This window comes from Schistocerca piceifrons, chromosome 5 (assembly GCF_021461385.2).
Source record: "Schistocerca piceifrons isolate TAMUIC-IGC-003096 chromosome 5, iqSchPice1.1, whole genome shotgun sequence".
In the NCBI taxonomy this organism is placed as follows: Eukaryota; Metazoa; Arthropoda; class Insecta; order Orthoptera; family Acrididae; genus Schistocerca; species Schistocerca piceifrons.
Window position 1 is genome coordinate 161,924,019 of NC_060142.1, and position 21,211 is coordinate 161,945,229.

Here is a 21,211-nt window from a genome sequence, read left to right on the forward strand (position 1 = left end):
CTGGAATACAAAATTCTTGGAAGATGGTTGTCTATGGAAATGGAAGAATACTGCTGGGCCACACACGTCTGACGAAAATGTCGAGCGCATCTGGGATGCGTTCATCCGGAGCCCTCGTAAGTCCACAAGACGGGCAGGCCAGGAACTTGAGCTACCTCAAACAACGGTGTGTCGTCTCTGGAACGACTCCAGCATATGAAGCCATAGAAGTTGCAGTTACTGCTGCAGTTTGTAATATTATTGGATTTCAGATACTCTGCATGTGAGATATTTGCCATAAAAGAAAAGGACAGCCAACGAGCTGTAGTTCGTAAAAATGCTAAGCATCACAGCGCGAGAGTAAAGAGACGAAATATTTTTTTTCAATGTGCGCCTATGCCAAGACGCGCGTCCAGCGTTTAAATACCCGGTGATCAAAAAGTCAGTATAAATTTGAAAACTTAATAAACCACGGAATAATGTAGATAGAGAGGTAAAAATTGACACGCATGCTTGGAATGACATGGGGTTCTATTAGAACAAAAAAAAATTCTCAAAATGTCCGACAGATGGTTCAAAATGGTTCAAATGGCTCTGAGCACTATGGGGCTTAGCATCTGAGGTCATCAGTCCCCTAGAACTTAGAACTACTTAAACCTAACTAACCTAAGGACATCACACACATCCATGCCCGAGGCAGGATTCGAAACTGCGACCGTAGCGGTCCGCCGTTCAAGACTGAAGCACTTAGAACCGACACATGGTGTTGGATAGCAAAACTGCTACCGTGACGGTGAGAGGTACGCCGATATGTTACAGAATCGCATCATCCCCAGCCTGGCTGATAAACACCTGCTGGAACATACGATGTTTATACAGGATGGCGCTCCACTCCATATTGCTAGACGCATGAAAGATCTCTCATGCATCGTTTGTTGATGATCGTGTGCTCAGCCGCCACTTTCGTCATGCTTGGCCTCCCAGGTCCCCAGACCTCAGTCCGTGCGATTATTGGCTTTGGGGTTACCTGAAGTCGCAAGTGTATCGTGATCGACCGACATCTCTACGGATGCTGAAAGACAACATCCGACGCCACTGCCTCACCATAATTCCGGACATGCTTTACAGTGCTGTTCACAACATTAATCCTCGACTACAACTATTGTTGAGGAATGATGGTGAACATATTGAGCATTTCCTGTAAAGAACATCATCTTTGCTTTGTCTTTCTTTGTTACGCTGATTATTGCTATTCTGATCAGATGAAGCGCCATCTGTCGGACATTTTTTGAACATTTGTATTTTTTTGGTTCTAATAAAACCCTATGTCATTCCAAACATGTGTATCAATTTTTACCTCTCTATCTACAGTATTCCGTGATTTATTCAGTTTTCAAATTTATACTGACTTTTGATCATCCGGTACTTTAAATAACGCTATAAACCGCTGGGCGCAGATATTTAAAATCATTGCCGCAGCGCTTGATAGCAAGAAGCTGCGAAACAGAAGAAAGAACAATCTATCTTTTACTAAGAAATATTCTAGAGACTTCATTATCCTTTGATCCTTTGTACTTTTGGCCGCCGACATGTTAAGACGTACTACATAGCATTGCTACAAGTTGTATTTTTATTTTGTGCAAAAATAATGTGAAACGACGAACAAATGTTTCAGTAACTCGGGTGAAGATATAATGTACTTACGCGCACGCAAGGACATTTAATTTTTAAGAAGAACGGACTGACAAAGCAGCGATTATTAACTGCGCCATGTACAAAAGAAATATCAGATGTAAGTCATGTATTTATTGTGTATTTGTCATTGTCTAGAAGTTTAAAGCCAATTTGTTCAAAATATATTAATATTTTACGATGCAATAATTTTCTTCTTATTCCTTTCTTTCTAACCAAAAATGATGTTCAAATGTATATGAGCTTTGTTACAGGTTCGCTCTTTATCACGGTGTCTCAATTGTATTTGGGAGACCGCTAATGTCTTCAATCTCCCATCTTTGTCTTACGAAATTCCATTAATTTGCTTTCATTTCCATTTTCATATTCAAATAGGTCCCGTAGCTATTTTCATTGATGATTCTGGTTGCGTGAAGGCAATCCGAGTCAAAAGAGCAATTAAGAAAACCCCTTCGCGTAATCAATCCATACGTCTCCTGAACACAATCGAGAACAGACGCATCGGTGATCAATTAATAATCTCTTTCTTTTCAAGTCGTACTAAAAAACGGCCACACAGGATAGCCGTAAGTACGCAATTTTCTGTTAGGTTGCATTTTTTCCAGTAAATATTACCAACCAACAGTGACAGCATCATTATTATTATTTACTACTATTTCTTATACAGAATAAGCAAGTTCCTAACGCCAGAAATTGCGTCTCGGCGACCATAACAGATGGTACGAATTTTGCATTTCATTTCTCCACGATATGGCAGAGCACAGTTTTTCCAAACGACTCATCTTTTCGGACGAATAGACGTTTCATCTAGTGGGTGAAATTAGACGCCTTAATGTAAGAATTTGGGTGTCACGGAATCCTAGCTTTATGCCCCAATATGAAAGAGACTCACCAAAACTGAATGTGTTTTTTGCCACTTGACGGGAATGTCACACCTGAACATGCTGCAAAATTGGTTGTTTCTTCAACTACACGAAGATTACAGTGATTACGTTTTCACGCATGGTGGCGCCCCGCCTCACTTGTCGTTATCTTCTCAACACCGTCCCTGAACGCTGAACTGGAAGAAGTGGACAAAAGTTGCTGTTCATTGCTTTTGGCCTCTCACGTCACCCGATCGTAAACCTTGTCATCTTTTTTTTCTGTTCGAGTGGTAGATAAACTACATAGTCTTTGCCCCAACTATGGTACTGACTCTTCAACAGATGAGAAATCTAACTGTAGAGGCGTCGATTCAATAAACAGGGACCTGTTGATTCGTGTGTGAAATGGACTACCGTTTCGATGTTTCTGTCTGTGCGAACATAAAACTTTAACCTTCCTCTATCCAGTGACATGCGCAACGTGTATTTTTCGCAGGTTGCCTGTAATAAATAACTGAAAACTGTTCTTTCTTTTTTAATGGCCTTGTGTTTATCAGGGGTTGTCAAAGTTTTCATTATCACCTCAAAACAATAAAGTTACGTAATTCATTCTTTGGTAGCTGTACATCTCTATGTGGTACCGATTAAAATCCCCGTGCCATGGTACCGTTAGCATACCCGCTAGAGGAGCCAAAACAACATGGAACAGCTCCTGAAGCGGCGTGCTAGCGTCAGGTTTTGGGAGGTCACAGACCAACAAAAAATTATTTGTTATAACTCCCACATTTAAAGTGCCACAGATACATGTTATATTGATAACAATAACAACAAAATACATAAAAAAAGCAATATAATCATAACAATTGGTAACGTCAGCGCGGGAGGGACGTAGGGGCACCCCCCTCCCGGGAACCGCGCCTGGTTATAGTCTGTCGGTAAACTGAAGAGCGAGCGCACGAGTCCCCACTCTGCCAACCCAGCTACGTCACAGGGCGCTTCTACAGGCTGTTCCACAACGTAGCACAGTCCCTGCCGCGGCGCGCGCTTTAAATCTGTGACGACGCCGTGTACAGATGCGTCCCGTCTGCGTTTATTTTTAGACAAATGCGTTAAGATTATAAGGAAAACGAAAGACGACAGCTTCTTCGAAACAAAACATTATAGAGTAAATAATATTAACATAAGAACGGAAGTCAGGATTCTACTACAAACATTGAACCGAATGCCTATTCATATGAATGTATGTTCCTCTATTCGTAAGACGAACCAGATATAGTGCAATCAGTCTGTAGAATTTAAGGCTTGTTCTTACTTTGTGTTTCAACTGAAAGGTAGAAGTTTTCTTTGAAGGGCTGCATTAAAACTTAACGATTCTTGCAACACGTAGAGTGTTTAAAAAGTAACCGGAAATTTATAATTACGTGTGTTGTATTAGTTCGATTCGCACTGCTTTTTTTGTCATTGCCTTCGTAAACATGTCTGAAAAGTATTTCCAGGTAAATCCCATTTCACGCAGTGTCTTGTGTAAAACATCTTTCTGCAACGAAAATGTATTTTTTGTTTCACGCCATTGAGTAATTTCCGTAATGTGGGCATTATTTTTTGGTTTATGTAAAAGTCCTCCATCGTTTGTCGAATGACCGATTTTGTGAAACTGTCTATAACGATGAGTTTCCTCCCCAAATTATTAGTTTTCCTTCGCGGCGATTCCAGTAAACCATGCGGCTTGTTTTCGCGTCCCTTCCTTATGTGTCCTATTGTGGCGAGGCTGACGTTTGCGTAAACTGCAGCGCTTTGATTGGGACTGGTAATATTAGCCAACAGTTCTTTTTGTGTAGCCTCCTTAACACAAGCTGTAATAACGTTAGAGACGATCGAACGCTCGTTCTGTGCAAATATCTCCTTCGTATTCTGCACATTTTCATGCAATGCAGGGCGATTATTCATCACTTCCGGATACTGAAGTATATCAGTGAGTACACAGAGTCAACTGACTGAGATTGGCAACAAAGATCCCACGAACAGAAACGACGTATATCACTGCACGCCGAACTACACCGCTAGATAGGTAGCGGGCAACTGATTTTGGGCTGCCCTGTAGGCCAGTGGCAGGGTTCTTCAGGGAAAGACCACTTCCCCCCACCAAAAGCACTGCTCGCTCTTGAGTTTACAGACAGACTATACGGTATTTGTGCAGGGATTTTAACGAGGACTGCAGACATGTAACTGCAAACTAGCAGACAGGGTACAGAAAGCACACTGCCCAAGGCCCCGTAGTAAATTCATGTACGCCATCAACTGTTCGCCATAATCTACCGTACGATGTGTGGCTGAGGAGAGGTAGTGAACCAGTTTCACTTCCTCCCGTTCTTGTTATATCTAAGGTCAGTACACAGGAGAACTATTGACGGACTTCGCTGTATAGACCCGAATATCTCTAAATTTACCCTTGTGACTGTTACGTGCCAAGTATCATGAAAGAAGTAAAACGTTACATGTTTATTTTCCAACTATGTCACAACGTACCTTGATATCAGGACATCACTGTCATCATTATGAAAACCATCATCAAAACCATTAGCATCAGCTACACTGACAGACAACAAATCCCAGTACCAATAAATATTTAATGTAGAGTGACACAATTTCGGGAATACACTTGTAAGACGTGTATATTTCTATTGTCTATTGCCAAACCACAATTTATGAAAGATGTTTATATTTTATTAATAGGATTAAGTAGGAATAATTAATATTTGTCGTGTCGGAAATAATTGTGGTAGCAGGGAATGTCTGCACCAAAGTATTGTTGGCAGGAGAGACCGCACATTGATATAATTTTAAAAAGGGCGGGAGAGACCGCGTATGGATACATTTTAAGAAAAGAGCGGGAAAGACCGCGCATTGATACATTTTGTAATGGTGGCAGGGATTGTCTGCAACAGAAAGCATTGTTGGCGGGAGAGACCGCACTTCAGCGTTCGTAGGAAGTCAGTACTAAGCGAGATGTGAAGCGAGTCGGTAGCAGGTCTGAAGCGAGAGGTTGAGAGGAGCGGTGTGCCTGCCAGCCACCAGCTATGACTTACAAGACATTATAAACGGATGTACAGAGACATCAGCTAACTATTATCATAAGAGAAACTAATATTATTGAATTATTTTTTTGAGAAACTTAAGACTACTGAAGGTATGTTTGCGCAATGCTAGTTGTAAGATTATTGTAAAAAGGAAGTCCCATCTGAACGTTTGTAAAATTATTTCATTCAGAATATAATTAATTTTTGCCAGCAATGTTGCATTACTGATTATAACTCATCCCAAAAACCATCAACGTAAAACTTTGCAAAATTTAATTACTGTCAAGAAAAAGTTTAACTATGAATTACGTAACTCCAGTCAAATTAATTAAAGAATAACGTCCGCTTTGCTATTAAACAATAACGTCAGCTTTGGTAACAAATACAGCCACTTATTATGACAGCCCACCAGCAGCTAATAGAGTATAGTAAAACAGAGTAAGTATAGTCATGTCGCAGTTCGATGTAGCAGTCAGATGGCGACCTAGTAACAGTAAAAAAGGTAAGGAACAGTTTTGGGTTATTGCAGATAACGACTGAGGGCCACGACGACGACACATTCTATGTTTCGTCGAAATAATCAGAAAAATCACTTTTAACAAGCAGCATTTAAATTTGTATGCGAAGACTGAGAAAGAGAATTAATTTTAAAGGGAAGATTTCATTTGTTATTATTAAGCAAGAGATAGAAATCCTAAGGGAAGGTTTCATAGGTTATTGTAGAAGGGAAGGTTGCGTAAAACAAGAGAGATATAGAGGAGACGGGAAGGTTTCACACTTATCTAGGTAACACATTTAATTCATTAACATTACAAAATCACAGGTTAACGTAAGCGCAAGAAAAGCAATTCCAAATGTGAAATGCTGTTATGTCAATAACTGGTGTAATTGCCAGAATTCTTAAAGCAAGCACGTAAAAGTGTATAAGTTGTGTCGTATAGGTGCCAGATGTCAGTTTGTGGGGTGGAGTTCCGATCCATGCCTTTTGCACTTGGTTGGCCAATACAGGGACGGTTAATGCTGTTTGCGGATGAAGCTGAAGTTATATTCCGATGATGTCTCAAATGTGCTCGATTGGAGAGATGTGAGATCGAGCAAACCAAGGCAACATCTCGAACTCTGTAGAGAATATTGGGTTATAGCAGCAGTATGTGGGCGACCGTTTCCTGTTGGAAAATACCACCTGGATTGCTGTAAAACATGTCCAATCACCAGACCGACGTACAAATTTGCAGTCAGAGTGCGTGCGATAACCACGAGAATGCTTCCGCTGTCATACAAAAACGTATACGGTAACACCAGATATAAGTCTAGTGCGTCCAGCACACAGACAGGTTGGTTGAGGCCTTCAACTGGTTTCCTCCTAACCAACACACGGGTCATCACTAGCACCGAGACAGAACCGACTTTCATCATAAAACACGAGATACCTGCACACCGCCGCTCTCGCTTGTCACCATTGAAGTCGCAAATGTCGGTGGTTTGGGGTCAGTGAAATACATGGTACAGTGCCTCTGTCTCGGAGCTGTCCTTGAAGTAACCGATTTTACACAACTCGTTGTGTCACTATGGTGACAATTGCTACTCAAGTTGCTACTGCAGATGCAGTAAGATGCGCCAGACCCATACGCCCAACACGGTTGTCTTCCCTCACCACCGAGCGAGGTGGCGCAGTGGCTAGCACACTGGACTCGCATTCGGGAGGACGGCGGTTCAATCCCGCGTCCCGCCATCCTAATTTAGGTTTTTGTGATTTTCCTAAATCGCTCCAGGAAAATGCCGGGATGGTTCCGAGACCGATGACCTCGATGTCTGGTCTCGTCCCCCAAACAACCAACCCCCCCCCCCTCCCCCCTTCATCCTTCTCCTAGTGCCACGTGGCCGTCCGAAGCAGGGTCTTCTTACGACCGTACAGTCTAGTGACCACCGTTGCCAGAACAGTTGCTACATTCCTGCCAGGTCCTTCCGCAGTATCGCAGAAGGAACATCCAGCTTCTCGTAACCCTATTACACGACCTCGTTTAAAGTCGTTGACCTATTGATGATGGCGTCTTCGTCGTCTTAAAGGCGTTCCTGTCTAACATCAACTTACTACGTCCAATGTCAAACGTAACTAAGGCTCACAACCTTTCCGGCGGATATTTAAAGTAAATCTGGTTCGCATCCTCACAGTGAAGCTACCAGCACTACTTTTGTGTGTCTGGAGCGAAATTTTAATAGACGTCATCTTTCAGATGTGGAAACACGCCTAGTAACTATCGTTTATCTCACACAACTCTCTCCTATTGTTGGTTTTTTTCCGTTAGTATATGTAAGCCATCTAACATCAACTGGAGAAAAAAGGCCTCCTCTACAAGTACGGTGTTCAGCTATAAACATCTATATTGTTCCTGTATGTTTTGTAATGTCGCCTCATGCCGAACACTCAGACAGGGTGACATGACGAATAGAACGCGGTCGAATAACTAAATAGTTCAAATGGCTCTGACCACTATGGGACTCAACTGCTGAGGTCATAAATCCCCTTGAACTTAGAACTACTTAAACCTAACTAACCTAAGGACATCACACACATCCATGCCCTAGGCAGGATTCGAACCTGCGACTGTAGCGCCTAGAGCCGCTCGGCCACTCAAGCCGGCGCGGTCGAATAACTCACAGCTTTAAACTCCGGCAGAAGGACGGCCCTGCCTGTGATGTCTGCGGTGTACAAATCACCGGCCGCTGTGGCCGAGCGGTTCTAGGCGCTTCAGTCCGGAACCGCGCTGCTGCTACGGTCGCAGGTTCGAATCCTGCCTCGGGCATGGATGTGTGTGATGTCCTTAGGTTAGTTAGGTTTAAGTAGTTCTAAGTCTAGGGGACTGATGACCTCATATGTTACGTCCCATAGAGCTTAGAGCCATTTGAACCGTTTGTACAAATCACTGCACGGCACATTTTAATCGAATGCATTCAGTGGTTTTACCGAGGAGGCAGAAGTAAATTTAAGTGGGCCTCGCCTCCTGGCGAGGGGACGAGAGTGGTAGACTTTTTAGCACTTTATGTAGGGGCCGTACTCCAAACTACACTTTGGGGCTATACCTTCAGCGTTTTTTGTTAGTTCATGGTCACCACATGCATCACGTATTATTTTAGTTCTGTTAACGAAATTACACTTTCTTATTGAAAGCTTCAGAACTGATTGCAGACACGATTTTAAGTGTGTGTGTGTGTGTGTGTGTGTGTGTGTGTGTGTGTGTGTGTGTGTGTGTGTGTTATATTTTAACTCTTGCTGACTTTTTATAATGTATCAGTTCTAAGCACGGTGTAGCAGGGTCGGCGAAAGAAGATCCCTGACATATCTTCTGGTGAACCTTCGCACTGGTCTCGGCGCAGTTGCCTCGCACGTCTGCCTCAAGCAGTCACGTAATGTGATTTTGTAAACATCTCGATAACAACGCCTCAGTGTTGTCGTAGCTCTATAGACGAAAACACTTTCGGCTGCAGCCACTTGCGCGTCGCTGTTGAAATCTAGCGGCGCCTTCGCAGACTCCTCCATAGTCTCATAACTATTTGAATGTGGACGCTAAGGACCTGACTCTCGTGCTCCCAAAACAGAATTTCGTCGTCATCGTCATCCCTTTTGTAATTTCATACATCAAACTTACATTAGGTAATCTCTCTCTTGTCTATTGCAATATGTTGCTGTATAAAGGCTTTTCCAAGCATTACAACCCTCAGCTGCAGCGCCATCGACTCTGCTTCCGTATTTTTTCCGATGTCGTCTGCGTACCATCCACCAAGTCGTCGTCTCAGTCTTACAGCACGGAATCCATCTACCAAGCATTCATCTGTATACGTGCCCTCTCCACGGTCACTTCACTTTCATTACAGCCATAACTATGCCTTCCACTCAAGTCTGTTCCCTGTTCCAAATTGTTTGGTATTCTGTCTCCCTTAAGTTACAGGTCTAAATTTCTCGCTGAGAGACAGTCAGTTTCTGAATGGCTTTCACACAGATAGCCATATCTCTCTGCCATAAATTACTAATATAATTCGTGAAAGTATATTTTTAGACACATCGGAAATTTAGTTTTGTTAGTCCTCTTAAGTACACGGAAAGTACACTACTGCCAGTCCCTTCTGTTTTACATCCAGTGGATGTCTTAACTGCCTGAATAAAAAAAAGCGTCAGTTACATCCATGATTTCACTGTTAATTTCTACTAGTTTGTTTTCTATATGTTGGTGAGTCATTATTTTACTCTTAGTGTAACTGATTTTCAGAACTACTTTCAAATTTATTTTCTTGCAATATTATCGAAGTTAATTTGCAACAGAGGTCATAAATACAATGAAATGAGCGTGTGGCATTGTTGGCCGGGCGGCCTCGTCCGGGGAAGTTCGACCGCCGAGTGCAAGTCTTATTTCAGTCGACGTCATATTGGGCGACTCGAGTGCCGGTGATGAGGATGAAATGATGATGAGGACAACACAACACTCAGTCCACGAGCGGAGGAAATCTCCAACCCGGCCGGGAACCGAAGCTAGGCCCACTGCATGGGAGGCAAGCACGTTACCACTCAGCTAAGTAGGCGGACCATAAATACAATGTCATCAGCAAAAGGAAGCTGATTCAGGTCTGTTCCACTAAAAAGCATTCCTGTTTTCATTTCAGCATTTCGAAATTTTGTCTAGGACTGCTGCGAAAAGTTCTGATGGTAAATTATTTCCTTCTCCGATTGCTCTTTCAATTCTGAATTTCCCATCACGCTGATGAAGTCGAAAGGAAGTCGTGTTATTGACGTGCATTTATTCTTTAGCAAACTAACAAAGGTTGAATTAGTGCCTTCTTCTGAAGAGCTGTCATTTCAGATTTTGTTGAGTGAAAAACTTTATGAACGCCAGACAAAGTCGTAACTCATACTGACTGTGTAAGGGTGTTCGTGACTTGTAATTGTTCCGTTTAGCTGTATCAACTGTTACAGCCAGCTCGTTGCTTCGTCTGAATAATATATTTTTTCTGTGCGACTTTCCCCAGAACTCGCTATATCAGAAAAAATCTATTTCGTATACCTATGAATTATTTTTAAATCTGCCACATCATTATTCTTATTCTTATTATCACTGTTAGTGGCAACAACAGTACAAGTACTGCCAGTATTAACTTTAGTAGTTCATAGTCAGCATTATTAATTCACATTGCTACTATAGACACTCGTATCGTTTTAATACTATTTGTCATATTAAAATTGTTGTTTTTAGATAACTCTGACGTAAAGAAGGTATTGTATGTGTGAAACCCTGGTAAGAAAGGACTTAATGGTTCTAATCAGATCAAGTTAAATAAATCAATGAAAATAAATAATTTCACTAAATATCTTGTGCATTACGAAGAGGAGGGTGATCGGCCTATAGTTTCTTTTATGCCTTATTAGAACATAACAACACTGAAAAGGGACGCATTTAAAATGTATTCCACTCACTGGCAGATGAATGACGTACAGAAATGATAGATTACATTTTCAGCATAACCGGAATGTGTACATGATTAATGTTAACACTAATGACACTGTTTTGTCCTACTCTTACAACCATAGTTGAAAACTTATCAGTATGGGAAGTTTTCGTTCATTTAACTTTTCTGTTTATGGGTTTAGCTTCTGTTCAGTAGTGATGGCACTAGGTGACAGACAATCACCATCCCGGAGGGCGTAGGGCATTGCGCCGCAAAGCGCGAATCGGCAAGCACCCGTAGAGTGAAATGCTTCACTTGTGGTCTGACGACAGGCGTTGTGTCGGCACCATTACAAGCGGCACAGATTTTGGCACATTACTACGACCATTGCAATTATTCCAAGTATTCAGGTACTTTTAATCATCATTACTTTCTATTATCTGTTGCACATGACAATTTCCCTTGAAGGCTGTCAGAAGTTTTATTGTTTGAATCTGAAACTGACATTACCCAGTATACGTAAAGAATGCTACGAGGATGAGTCAAATGAAAACCTTAAATCTGCAATAACAAATCGAAATTTCGCGCCGTTTACTGTAAGTTGGTAAGCGTGCTACAAACAGCGTGCAGAATGGGCTGTAGGTGGCAGCATAGTGCACATGCACACATACCGTCGTAGTATCAGTATAAAGATGGCCGCCCCACTTGCGACTTGCACCAGGGAAGAACAGCGTTCTGTTATTCGGTTTTTGCGTAGTGAAGATGTAAAACCTATTGAAATTCATCGATGAATGAAAGTTCAGCACGGTGATGCATGTTTGTCACAGCACCAAGTCTACGAATGAAGTACGAAGTTCGCAAATGGTGTGACTTCAGTGGAAGATGCTCCTCGTCCAGGTCAGGCACAACGAGTTGTGACTCCACAGAACATTGCAGCAGTTGAAGCCACAGAGAAGGAAAACCGCCTAGTGACACTGAATGACGCAGTGGGAGGAAAGAAGTTCCGTTCTGATGAAGAGGTACGCCACTCGGTGCATGAGTGGTTGCGCGGACTACCAAAAGGATCTTTTTCTAAAGGAATTTATGCACTTTGTAAGCGCTGGAGGACTTGCATTGAGCGTGGGGGAGATTATGTTGAAAAGTGATACAGCTTTGTACCACATATGAACAATAAAGCCGGCCGGTGTGGCCGAGCGGTTCTAGGCGCTTCAGTCTGGAACCGCGCGACCGCTACGGTCGCAGGTTAGAATCCTGCCTCGGGCATGGATGTGTGTGATGTCCTTAGGTCAGTTAGGTTTGAGTAGTTTTAAGTTCTAAGCAACTGATGACCTCAGATGTTAAGTCCCATAGTGGTCAGAGCCATTTGAACCATTTTTTTCTTTTGCACAATAAATAATATTTTAAAAAATATTTAAGGTTTTCATTTGACTCACCCTCGTAGAAACACAGTGGTAATACGGTAAGCGAACTGCAGGAGCAAAATTCTAATTAATGGTGGCAAACGCATGAATGACTGACGAAAATAACGTAACTGTCACACATGTCATTCCTGCCATTGGCTGACATTCTCACCATATTATCTTACTCCACTGTCAATGTCTGCTGTAGCCTAGTGTACTTAATAATGGCAATTCGCTGTCAGATTGGTAGCCCACCACTGTCTGTGACGTCTCCAGACACGTCCTTCACCTGGAATCTCACTGAATGGAATAAAATTGTGTTCAGTGATGAGTCATCCTTCGATCTGAGCGAAGATGAGTGTGGAGATGCCCTGAACAGTCGTGGGATACCAACCTGACTGTTGACCGTCTTACGGCCATTTCTTTTCATAGCAGAATCCCTTTGGTTGTCATCTGCGGCACACTTACAGCACAGCGATATGTCGACGATATTCCACGTCCCGTTTTGTTACCCTTCATGGCAAGCCATCCTGGGCTTACATTCTAGGAAGATAATGGCTGCCCACGCATGACTACAGTTTGCATGGCTTCTCTTCGTGCTTGAAAACCTTACCTTGGCCAACAAGGCCGTTGAATCTCTCCTCAATCGAGAACGTTTGGAGTATTATGGGCAGGGCCCTCCAACCAGCCCTAGATTTCGACGATCTAACACACCAGCTGACACAATTTGGCACGATATCTATTAGAACGACATCCAACAATTCTATGATTCAATGCCAACCCCAATAACTGCTTGTATAAGGACCACAGGTGGTCCAGCGCGCTACTGACTTGCTCAATTTGTGAATTCTTTCTCTTCAATAAATCATCAACTTTTCTGAAACTGCAATCATTTGCTTCTCTGTATATGTATGTCACATCTAGTGATTTTCGTCCCATTCGGGAAATTCCATCGTGATGGTTAAGTTAATTTTTGTCTTAGAGTGTATTTCAACAAGATAACGCAAGACTGCATTTTGCTAGTGCTCTCATGAACTACCGCGATACACACGATATTCGAGTACTGCCCTGGCCAGCTCGTTATCCAGGTCACTCGACCGTTGAAAACACGTGGTCAGGAGTTGGTGAAGGGCTGGCACGCCACCGTTCACAAGCCACTACGATCGGTGAACTCTGACATATACGTGAAGCAGAATGGAATGCAAGCTCATTTCGCCTGGAAGCCCAGCCGAGTTAGAACCGTTGTTCTGCCAGAGGCGGCAGCTATTTACACTAATTTTCACAAACTATTAACCCTTGAAATGAGACGCAACCCTCGAAATGAGACGCAAAATAAATAAAATTTCATTATTTGCTGCCCTTCCTGATGTTGCAATCATTTGTTTATCTGTACAAGTATGTCAGATCTAGTCATTTCCGTACCATTCAGAAAACTCCATCGTGGTGGGTAAATGCAGATGCAGCTGCACGATTTTGACAGCACTATGGGACTTAACATCTGAGGTCATCAGTCCCCTAGACTTAAACTACTTAAACCTAGCCGCGCGGGATTCCGTGCGGTCTCAGGCGCTGCACTCTTGGACTGTGCGGCTGGTCCCGGCGGAGGTTCGAGTCCTCCCTCGGGCATGTGTGTGTGTGTGTGTGTGTGTGTGTGTGTGGGTGGGTGGGTGGGTGTTGTCCTTAGGATAATTTAGGTTAAGTAGTGTGTAAGCTTAGGGACTGATGACCTTAGCAGTTAAGTCCCATAAGATTTCACACACACTTAAACCTAACTAACCTAAGGACATCACACACATCCATGTCCGCGGCAGGATTCGAACCTGCGACCGGAGCAGGCGCGCGGTTCCGGACTGAAGGGCCTAGAACCGCTCGGCCACAGCGGCCGCCCTGATGCTGCAGTTTAATGTCCAGCACTGTACTTGAACAGCTCGAAAATGCAGATGCAGCTGCACGATTTTCACAGTACCTCTGGTGTTCAGGGACGTCGCATTCCTCTCTACTATTACTCAGCCAGCAGGCTGGATATCCATTGTCAACAAACTTCCCGGAACTTGACTTCACAAGGGATAAGGGGGCGGCAATATGTTAATCAGTATCAACGGAAACGCCAAAGGCATGCGCCATGCCACAGACTCTTGGTCGGCGGTTCGTCTTTATCGCAACCGCAAACAGACGATTTGTGGACTTGTCTGTGAAGCCACACACTCGCTGCTCCCACAGGGGCATCAAGGAATTTCCGACACACAGTGTTGCGCGTACAAAAGAGCCCATTCTCCGCTGTGCGGTCAGTGGTGTGCGTTCCTCAGCTGTTACGACTTTCATCACTGTTCGCTATTGTTCTTAGATGGGCGCCTCATTATACCAGCTATCTCCACCGTAATCCCGTCCGTCTACAGGTGAGCCTAATGGAAAAACTTCTACCACAGCGAATTCGTCACCAACTGAGCTCGCACGTTTACAAGATAACTGAGAACGCATCATGTGGCGTACTTCGGAGGAATTACTCTGATTTAGCTGAATGTAGCTGAAGCTTTCCATCAGCAGGGCGTGAGAGTTCTGAATGAGCCGGCCTTTGTGGCCGAGCGGTTCTAGGCGCTTCAGTCTGGAACCGCGAACGCTACGGTAGCAGGTTCGAATCCTCTCGAGCATGGATGTGTGTGATGTCCTTAGGTTACTTAGGTTTAAGTAGTTCTAAGTTCTAGGGGACTGATGACCTCAGATGTTAAGTCCCATAGTGCTCAGAGCCATTTGAACCATTTTGAGTTCTGAATGACACCACTAAATTTGGAGTAAGACAGTTATCAGTTTAATGCTCAAAACAGGGAAAGCCTACTTCCTACGTATTATGATTTCCCCCAAAAAATTTATCGTGCTTTGAAGAATGAAACGTCACTGAAGATGACTGTTTCAATAATACAATACAAGCAGTAGAACTTGCTACTGTTAAACATGAAAGTAAAAAAAAAACCATAGCTGCACCTTTTAGCTAGAACTCCCTTATAATTCATGTACACTGAGGTGACTTTCGATAGCGACATGCACTTTATAGATGTCGGTAGTATTTAATACACACGGTACAAATGGGCAGTGCGTTGGCGGAGATGTCATTTGTACTCAGGTGAGTCATGCGGAAAGATATTCGACGTGGTTACGACCGCACGACGGGAATTAACAGACTTTGAACAAGGAATGGTAGTTCGAGCTAGACGCAAGGGACATTATATTTCAGAAATCGTTAGGAAATTCAATATTCCGCGATCCGCAGTCTCAAGACTGTGCCGAGAATACGAAATTTCAGGCATTACCTCTCACCGCGAATGAAGTAGTAAACAACGGCCTTCACTTAACTACCGAGAGCAGCGGCGTTTGCGTAGAGTTATCAGTGCTAACAGCCAAGCAACACTGCGTGAAATAACCGCACATATCAATGTTGGACCTACGACACACGAATCCGTTGCGACAGTGTGGCGAAATTTGGCGTTTAATTGGCTATGGCTGCAAAAGACCGACGCAAGTACCTTTGCTAACCGCACGACATCGCCTGCAGCGACTCTCCTGGGCTCGTGGTCGTATCGGTTAGACTCTAAGCGACTGGAAAACTGAGGCATGGTCAATTGGTAAGAGCTGATAGTCAGGTTCGAGCCTGGCGCAGATCCCACGATGTCACTGACCCAAGTTGTCACCAAGGCACTGTGCAAGCTGACGGTGACTCCATAATGGTGTGGAGTGTGTTTACATGGAATACACTGGATCCTCTGGTCCAACAAAACCGACCATTGACTGGAAATGTTCACGCTCCGCCACTTGGAGACCATTTGGAGCCAAAAAACGGTGAATTTTTTGGATGATAATGCGCCATGTGACCAGGACACAAATGTTCGCGATTGGTTGGAAGAACATTCTGGACAATTCGAGCGAATGATTTGTCCAACCAGATCGTCCGACAAGAATCCCATCGAAGGTCAGTTCGTGCAGAAAATCCTGTACCGGCAACATTTTCGGAACTGTACACAGCTGGAGAGGCAGTATGGCTCAGTATTTCTGCAAGGGATGCCCAACGACTTGATAAATCCATTCCACTTCGAGCTACTGAACTACGCCGGGTAAAAGAAGTCTTCGACACGATATTAGGAGATATCCCACGACTTTCGTCGCCTCAGTGTAAGTCAAAATGGAATCGAGTTATCTTAAACAGTTTCGGAAATATTTAAGGTTGATAGCTGAAGCAAGTCAGTCTGCATATCAAGTACATTGGGGGGTTAAGTTCATGCAAGAAGCAATTTTTCTATCCAGCAAAACGGATACGAAAATCTTAAATGATGAATGACGAGAAAAATATATTCGGAAGAAACTTAGTAAGTGTGACATTAATACATTCAATTGTGTTTGCTAAACGCTGACTGAATAAAGAGCTATCAGCACACACAGGAAATAGCACGATGTAACGTCTCATCGACGAGGTCGTTGGTTATGCAGCTCCACGTCGGATAGTACAAAGGGTGGGAAGGAAATTACCCGCCTCCTTTTCAATGGAAACATGCGAGCGTTCGCCTTTGTTAATTTATGGAAACCAAAGAAACCCTTATCTGTATGACCAGACAGGGAACTCTGACCCTCTACTCCTGAATGCCGGTTCAGTTTTGTTAGCCCACTGCACGACTTCGCTCGACAGTAGGGAGACTAGAGGCAGAATGGGATAGCAGGCCACAACGAGATTGTGCAGTTTTCTACACTAGAGATTGCTACAACCTATTGTACTGACATGTAGCTGTGTCTCTGAATGAAAGGGAAGACGTGAAAGTCATTTTGACTTGGTTTTGAATGCGACTTCTAAGTGAACGGTTGTCCTTCACGTTTCCAGTCGTGTTTTTATAGCTTTTGGTGAATTTAAACGCAAGATTAGTCGTTAATTCATAATTGCATGCTCTTAAGTGACTTACAGTCTTAAAGTGCATGCCATTCTCTACACGTTACATAACGTTTAAACCCGTAAGTTATTATGCTCGATAAAGCTTAACAACATCAAATGTGCTCTTGGGATGTAACTGGACGGGGCAGAATGGTATAGTGCCCCGTTCTGCTCCTTCATTTTCTGATGAAACTACATTTCAAACTATGTATTTTCTTTTCTTCCTTGCTTTTTCCAGATGGTGTGAACTTACATTACAAGGACTGATACACAGCAATTGGATGTGAAATCAATTGAAATGGCAGTTTCAACCGTTTTATCTTCTTAAAATGGGAGTTTTAAAAGCGTATAATGAGTTAAAGGTACGCAAATCAATTTTGGTAAAGTAAAGAATTATCCCAACTTCAGAGTTGACAGTTAAGATGGAAAATTTTAAAATGTTTGCATTCAGAAAAAAAGACGAGCTGGTTACATGAATGAAGTCAATGGACACCAGACTTTCTATTCCAACCATGAAACATCTGATTAACCTACCAGCTATCAGAAAGAAATGTTTACCACACATATTTTACAAAGGAACTTGTCTACCTGGGCAGGAATGGGTTACAGGATTTATTACTACGCGTCCTATGTTGTTTGTTCGCAAGCCCGAAAATACACCTGTTATACGAGCGATGGGATTCAATAAAGTAACAGTAACAGTTACTTGGTATCAACGATTAAAATAATTGTAAATTTTTCAAAATGACATTAAAATATTTTTTAATTTGTAACTTTTTTTTAAGATTCCATATCGCTTAGTCTAAATTGTGCATTAAACAACTTTACGTTTTAGTTTTAAGATAACATTCGTAAGAATTTCAACAAAAAATTGCCTTATCCCATTCTAACCCGCTGGGTTTGCATCACCTCGGTCCAGAGAGCTGTGGAACCTGTACAGAAAATTGGAATAGTGATCAACATAAACATAATTTCCGCCCTTTTTATTGCTCATGAAAACCACAAACTGCATGTTGTACCACCATACAGCGAGACCTTCAGACGTGGTGGTCCAGATTGCTGTACGCACCATTACCTCTAATACCCAGTACCACGTCCCCTTGCATTGATGCATAACTGTATTCATCATGACATACTACCCACAAGTCCAGATTGTCCCGCTCCTCAACCGCGATTCGGCGTACATCCCTCACAGTGGTTGGTGGGTCACGTCGTCCATAAACAGCCCTTTTCAACCTACCTACGGCATTTTCGATAGGATTCATCTGGAGAACATGCTGGCCACTCTAGTCGAGGAAGTCATTCACAAGATGTGCACGATGGGGCGCGAATTGTCGTCCATGAAGACGAATGCCAAGCCAATATGCTGCCGATGTAGTTGTACTATCGGTTGGAAGATGGCAGTCACGTATCGTGCAGCCATTATGGCGCTTTCCATGACCACCAGCGGCGTACGTCGGCCCCACATAATGCCACCCCAAAACGGAACCTCCACCTTGCTGCACTCGCTGGACAGTGTGTCTAAGGCGTTCAGCCCAAAGGGGTTGCCTCCAAACACGTCTCCGATGATTGTCTGGTTGAAGGCGTATGCGACACTCATCGATGAAGAGAACGTGATGCCAATCTTGAGCGGTCCATTCGGCCTGTTGCTGGGCCCATGTGTACCGTGCTGCATGGTGTCGCGGTTGCAAAGGTGGACCTCGCCATGGACGTCGGGAGTGAAGTTGCGCATCATGCAGCCTATTCGTCACAGTTTGAGTCATAACACGACGTCCTGTGACTGCACGAAAAGCATTTTTCAACATGGTGGCGTAGCTGTCAGGGTTCCTCCGAGCCATAATCCGTAGGTAGTCATCCACTGCAGTTGTAGCCCTTGGGCTTACTGAGCGAGGCATGTCATCGGCAGTTCCAGTCTCTCCTCCATATCCGAACAACATCGCTTTGGCTTAATCCGAGACACCTGTACACTTCCCTTGATGAGAGACCTTCCTGGCACAAAGTAACAATGTGGACACGATCGAACCGCGGTATTGACTATCTAGGCATTGTTGAACTACAGACGAGCCGTACACCTCCTTCCTGGTGAAATGACTGGAACTGATCGGCTGTCGGACCCTATCCGTCTAATAGGCGCTGTTCATGCATGGTTGTTTACATCGTTGGGCGGGGTTAGTGACGTCTCTGAACAGTCAAAGGGACTGTGATACAATATCCACAGTCAACGTCTATCTTCAGGAGTTCTGGGAACCGGTGTGATGCAAAACTATTTCTGATATGTGTACAATGTACAGTATTAAGTGATTGTCAAGTAAGGTACGCTAGGTGATGCTACGAGTTTATTTTGTATGCCTTTAGTATGTGTTTTCTTGTGATCTTTTATTTTATAAAAATTGTTAAACATTAAGTATTCTGTTCGGCTCCAAGTTACCTATGCACAATCTTCTGGAGTAACCACAAGCGCCGGAACGAATAGGAAGAACGGAAAACCAGAAAAGGTGGTGAGGAAACGTCAGCCAATAGCCCGCTAACAAGGACCGCGCCGCGCCAAAAGTGACCTCTGGAAGAAGTGAATATAAGCGCAGCTCCTACCAGTCTCGCGGCTCTGATCGGCTCAGTATTAGCGCGACGATATCAGATTGTAGTGATCTGCATCAAGTGTTTACTTGGACTTTGACTATAGCCAAGACTACTACTGTTTGCATGTCACTTTCGACACCGACGTAACTCCAAAGTAAGTACTGTCAATTGCTTTACAGAAATAAAACTACTAATGTTATTTGTTTGAATTGTTGTATAGCATTCCGGGAACGCAGCGTCCTTTAGGCACCCTATAAGCGACGAGTGGGCAAGATCCAACACACAATGTTGGGGGGGGAGGGGGCTGAAGGGGGGCGCTTGAAAGTGTTACAGATAGCTAATAGGAATAGAAAACAAGATACACATTAATATTTTCCCTGTAAGTAAGTTCCTGTGTAAATAAAATTATTTGGCAACATCATGCATTTAATAAAATCACTGTTGTGCACTTGCATAGTTAGCTGGCACTCATCGTTCATAAATTTTGTATGATTTCATAGGTTTTATGCTGTTTCTGTTATCAAATAAGAAAACATTAGTACCAAAAAAGCTTATTTTATGGATGATGACGGACAATTAAAAGAGTTGACAGGGGAAATTTTTTTCTCAGTACCAACTCCGAGTGAAAGTGAAACTGAAAATAGCGATGAAAATTAAATTTGTGCAAGTAGCAATAACTTCGAGAAAACCCAGAGTGAAAACGGTAATCTTATTGTTTCAGAAGTAAATGCTTCAAATCTACGTGTGACTTCAAATGAATCTGGTTGTGCCCGGCAGTCAATGAATGCAGGCATCTCAGTAGTTACAGCTGGCACTTCAAGTACAAGTGGGTATTCTCCTGGAATATCTGTGCAAGGTAAGACATTAGCTACAGTACACATAAAGGAAATGTGAAGTATATTGCGGAAGATTGGAGGGATTAAGTGTGTAGAGCAACATTTTCTTGGAAGAGAAACTTTACCAAATGAAATATTGACCAAGGAAACTCCAGATGAGTTCTTTTCACGTTTGTTTCCTCGAGATATTTTGGAAACGATTTCACGAACATCTAAGCCTTCGAGTACTTAGATGAGTTAGTCTAAACCCTGCAATGTTAGTGTAGAAAATATTTGGGAGTTTTAGGTGTTTGTATTTTTTCTTGTCTTGCAAAATCGAAGAATTTGAGGACGTACTAGAATACTGATATAGGCCCATAAATCCTACAAGAGAGTATTAGCATGAACAACTTTGAACAAGTGAGGCACCTCTTGGACTTTCAAGACAATTTATGAAATGCTC